Raw genomic sequence first — 6000 nt, forward strand, 5'->3', positions numbered from 1 at the left:
CAAAGATGTTCGATGGGATTGAGGGCAGTGCTCTGTGCAGGCCAGTCAAAATCTTCCACACAAAACCATTTCTGTATGGACCTCGCTTTATGCATGGGGGCATTGTCGTGCTGAAACAGGAAAGGGCCTTCCCCAAACTGTTGCCGCAAAGTTGGAAGCACAGAATCGTCTAGAATGTCATTGTATGCTGTAGCGTTAAGATTTCCCTTCACTGGAACTAAGGGGATAGTCCGAACCATGAAAAACAGCCTCAGACCATTATTCCTTATCCACCAAACTTTACAGTTGGCACTATGCATTGGGGCAGGTAGCTTTCTCCTGGCATCCACCAAACCCAGATTCGTCTGTCAGACTGCCAGATGGTGAAGCGTGATTCATCACTCAAGAGAATGCGTTTCCACTGCTTCAGAGTCCAATGGCGGTGAGCTTTACACCACTCTAGCCAACGCTTGGCATTGCGCATGGTGATCGTAGGCCTGTGTGCGGCTGCTTGGCCATGGAAAGCCATTTCATGAAACTCCCGACGAACAGTTATTGTGCTGACGTTGCTTCCAGAGGCAGTTTGGAACTTGGTAGTGAGTGCTGCAACCGAAGAAAAGACGATTTCTATGCGCTATGCGCTTCAGCACTCGGCGGTCCTGTTCTGTAAGCTTGTGGGCCTACCACTTCGCGGCTGAGACGTTGTCGCTCCTATACGTTTCAACTTCACAATAACAGCACTTACAGTTGACTGGGGCAGCTCTAGCAGGGCAGAAATTTGACGAACTGACCTGTTAGAAAGGTGGCATCCTATGACGGTGCCACGTTGAAAGTCACTGAGCTCTTCAGTAAGGCGTTTCTACTGACAATGTTTCAATATGGAGATTGCATGGCTGCGTGCTCATATTTATACACCTGTCAGCAACGGGTGTGGCTGAAATAGCCAAATCCACTCATTTGAAGAGGTGTCCTCATACTTTTCTATATACAGCACCTTTGGAAATTATTCAGACCCATGACATTTTCCACATTTTGTTACATTACAGCCTTATTCTAAAATGGATACAAAAAATACAAAAAAATCTTCAGCAATCTAAACACAATAACCCATAATGACAAAGCTAAAACAGGTTGAGACATTTTTTCTAATGTATTAAAATAAAAAACAGAAATACCTTATTTACATAATATTCAGACCCTTGCTGTGAGACTTGAAATTGAGTTGCATCCTGTTCCCATTGAACATCCTTGAGATGTTTCTACAACTTGATTGGAGTCCACCTGTGGTAAATTCAATTTATTGGACATGATTTGGAAAGGCACACACCTGTCTATATAAGGTCCCGCAGTTGACAGTGCATGTCAGAGCAAAAACCAAGCTATGAGGTCGAAGGAACTGTCCGTAGAGCTCCGAGACAGGATTGTGCCGAGCCATAGATCTGGGGAAGGGGTACCAAAAAATGTCTGCATCATGGAAGGTCACCAAGAACACATTGGCCTCCATCATTCTTAAATGGAAGAAGTTTGGAACCACCAAATCAAATCAAATCAAATGTAATTTGTCACATGTGCCGAATACAACAGGTGTAGATCTTACCGTGAAATGCTTACTTAAAGCCCTTTACCAACAACGCAGTTCAAGAAATAGAGTTAAGAAAATATTTACTAAATGAACTAAATTTTTTTTTTTAAATGACATAACAATAACGAGGCTATATACAGGGGGATTAATTGTTCAGCAGTCTTATGACTTGGGATAGAAGCTGTTAAGAAGCCTTTTGGTCCTAAACTTGGCACTCCAGTACTGCTTGCCGTGCGGTAGCAGAGAGAACAGTCTATGACTTGGGTGACTGGAGTCTTTGACAGTTTTTGGGGCCTTCCTCTAACACCGCCTAGTATATAGGTCCTGGATGACAGGAATCTTGGCCCCGGTGATGTACTAGGCCGTACGCACTACCCTCTGTAGCGCCTTACGTCAGATGCCAAGCAGTTACCATACCAGGCGGTGATGCAGCCAGTCAGGATGCTCTCGATGGTGCAGTTGTTGAACCTTTTCAGGATCTGGGGACCCATGCCAAATCCTTTCAATCTCTTGAGGGGGAAAGGTGTTGTCGTGCCATCTTCACAAATGTCTTGGTGTGTTTGGACCATGATCATTCATTGGTTATGTGGACACCAAGTAACTTGAAACTCTCAACCCGCTCAAAGGCTCTTCCTATGGCTGGCCGCCCGATCAAACTGGGGGAGAAGGGCCTTGGCCAAGAACTCGATGATCACTCTGACAGAGCTCTATAGTTCCTTTGTGTAGATGGGAGAACCTTCCAGAAGGACAGCCATCTCTGCAGCACTCCACCAATCATGCCTTTATGGTAGAGTGGCCAGATGGAAGCCACTCCTCAGTAAAAGGCACTTGACAGGCTCGTTGGAGTTTGACTAAAGGCACCTAAAGACTCTCAGACCATGAGAAACAAGTTTCTCTGGTCTGATGAAACCAAGATTGAACTCGTTGGCCTGAATGCCAAGCATCACGGCTGGAAGAAACCTGGCACCATCCCTACAGTGAAGCATGTTGTTGTCCGCATCATGCTGTGGGGATGTTTTTCAGCAGCAGGGACTGGGAGACTAGTCAGGATCGAGGGAAAGATGAACGGAGCAAAGTACAGAGAGATCCTTGATGAAAACCTGTTCCAGAGAGCTCAGGACCTCAGACTGGGTTGAAGGTTCACCTTCCAACAGGACAACGACACTAAGCACACAATCAAGACAACGTAGGAGTGGCTTCGGGACAAGTCTTTGAATGTTCCTGAGTGGCCCAGCCAAAGACCGGACTTGAACCTGATCAAACATCTCTGGAAAGACCTGAAAATAGCTGTGCAGCAACGCTCCCCATCTATCCTGACAGAGCTTGAGAGGATCTGCAGAGAAGAATGGGAGAAACTCCCAAAAACAGCTGTGCCAAAGTTGTAGAGTCATACCCAAGAAGACTTGATGCTGTAATCGCTGGCAAAAGTGCTTCAACAAAGTACTGAGTAAAGGGTCTGAATACTTATCTAAATGTGATTTTTCAGTTTTTTATGTTTAAATAATTAGCAAAAATGTCTAAAAACCTGTTTTTGCTTTGTCACTATTGATGAAGAAAGAAATATATTTTAGAATAAGGCTGTAACGTAACAAAATTTGGAAGGGGGTCTGAATCAAGGGGTCTGAATACTTTCCGAAGGCACTGTATAGTGTACAGTGGCTTGCGAAAGTATTCACCCACCTTGGCGTTTTTCCTATTTTGTTGCCTTACTGCCTGGATTTAAATAGATTTTTTGGTGGTTTGTATCATTTGATTTACACAACATGCCTACCACTTTGAAGATACAAATACTTTTTTACTGTGAAATAAACAAGAAATAAGACAAAATAACAGAAAACTTGAGCGTGCATAACTATTCACCCCCCTCAAAGTCAATACTTTGTAGAGACAACTTTTGCAGCTGCAAATCTCATGGGGTATATCTATATAAGCTTGGCACATCTAGCCACTGGGATTTTTGCCCATTCTTCAAGGCAAAACCGCTCCAGCTCCTTTGAGTTGGATGGGGTCTGCTGGTGTACAGCAATCTTTAAGTCATACCACAGATTCTCAATTGGATTGAGGTCTGGGTTTTGACTAGGCCATTCCAAGACATTTAAATGTTTCCCCTTAAACCACTCGAGTGTTGCTTTAGCAGTATTCTTAGGGTCATTGTTCTGCTGGAAAGGGAACCTCCGTCCTAGTCTCAAATCGCTGGAAGACAAACAGGTTTCCCTCAAGAATTTCCCTGTATTTAGAGCCATCCATCATTCCTTCAATTCTCACCAGTCTCCCAGTCCCTGTCGATGAAAAACATGGTAATCTCGGGGTGATGAGAGGTGTTGTGTTTGCGCCAGACATACCGTTTTCCTTGATGGCCAAAAAGCAACATTTTAGTCTCATCTGACCAGAATACCTTCTTCCAATATGTTTGGGGAGTCTCCCACATGACTTTTGGTCGAACATCAAACGTAATTGCTTATTTTTTTCTTTAAGCAATGGCTTTTTTCTGGCCACTCTTCCCTAAAGCCCAGCTCTGTGGAGTGTGCGGCTTAAAGTGGTCCTATGGACCACTATGGTACTCCAATTTCTGCTGTGGAGATTCACAGCTCCCTCCTCCTTATCTTTGGTGTCTTTGTTGCTTCTCTGATTAATGCCCTCCTTGCCTGGTCCGTGAGTTGTGGTGGGCGGCCCTCTCTTGGCAGGTTTGTTGTGGTGCCATATTCTTTCCATTTTTTAATAATGGATTTATTGGTGCTCCGTGGGATGTTCAACGTTTCTGATATTTTTTTATAAGCCAACTCTGATCTGTACTTCTCCACCACTTTGTCCCTGACCTGTTTGGAGAGCTCCTTGGTCTTCATTGTGTCGTTTGCCTGATGGTGCCCCTTGCTTAGTGGTGTTGCAAACTCTGGGGCCTTTCAGAACAGGTATATATATACTGAGATCATGTGATAGATCATGTGACACTTAGATTGCACACAGGTGGACTTTATTTAACTAATTATGTGACTTCTGAAGGTAATTGGTTGCACCATATCTTATTTAGGAGCTTCATAGCAAAGGGGATTGGAAGGTTGGGAATCCAATCACCGTCATACCAATGATGCATCTCCGCTTGGCAGAGGAGAAACAGTGCCTTTCAAAAGTATTCATCCCCCTTGGCATTTTTCCTATTTTGTTGCATTACAACCTGTAATTTAAATAGATTTGTATTTTTATTTGATGTAATGGACATACACAAAATAGTGAACTGAAAAAAATGACTAGTTAAAAAAAAATCTAAAAACTTAAGAAAAAAGAAAAGTGATGCGTACATATGTACGCAAACCTTCCAATCTCAGGGCGTATACTAACCACAAGGCCACTGAACTACCAGGGTAGGTTTGCAAAATTCTGTTAACTTCCCCAAAGTCCTGTCTGGAAGTTTCCTGGAATCAAGAGGGAATAAGCAGGAATCCTCCAACATGTCATTCTGAAAAAGGTTGGAATTCTGGGAAAGTTACTGGAATTTTGCAACCCTGTGGGTAAACAATAGAGTTAGGAAGTCTTCAGTTGTCAGACAACCAAAGTTGACAGCATGGTCAACTGTCCCTGGTGCCAGGCTGCGCTGTCATCTGAAACAAAGAGGGAAGGTTCGTCTACAGACTTCATTCCCCACGGTTAGAATACCAGACATGAAAGTTTCCGTCCATAGCATTCTTATCTCCCCTGTCAGCTCACTTTGTCTGTCATGTCTGCCGTGTCTCTCCTCGCTCTTCCTCTGACTGGGGTTGTCATCAATCCTTTCCTAATCCTCCCTCTTCTCTTTTCCTCTCTCTCCCCCCCTTTAACAGTTGAGGTACTCTCTATGTTTGTGTATCCGGTCAGGCCTAAACAAGTTGGGAGAAATACTTGGTTGAAAATCTTAAAATGTACTACGATATAATTTTTGCCAAACTTTCACAGTTTCTTCCTGCCAATGGTTATTGCGTCTTGCCTCCTGTCACTATGCTAAGTAAACACTATGTTTGACATTTCCTCTTGTAAATGCACAAACGCACAAAAAAGTGCGCAAAGTAACCTAAACTTTTGAAACAGACAGGACGCGGAAAATAATCAAAACAAGTTACTAATACTTAGCTTGCACTTGCAGCATCACTGCGAGGGTACGTTTAGAAAAAGAAATGTCCTCATATATTGACCTAAGATAAATAATAGGTGCGACTTTCGCTCACAATTAAACGATTTTAAGCTTTGATGAAAGCCAGTCCCTGTTGATTGCAGTGGTGGAAAAAGTACACAATTTTCATACTTGCGTAAGTGTAAAGATACCTCAAAAGAAAATGACTCAAGTAAAACTGAAAGTCACCCAGTAAAATACTACTTGAGTAAAAGTATTTGGTTTTAAATGTACTTAAGTATCAAAAGTAAAAGTATAAATAATTTTTCATTCCTTATATTAAGCAAACCAGATGTTC

This window comes from Salvelinus alpinus, chromosome 1 (assembly GCF_045679555.1).
Source record: "Salvelinus alpinus chromosome 1, SLU_Salpinus.1, whole genome shotgun sequence".
NCBI classification, from domain to species: Eukaryota; Metazoa; Chordata; class Actinopteri; order Salmoniformes; family Salmonidae; genus Salvelinus; species Salvelinus alpinus.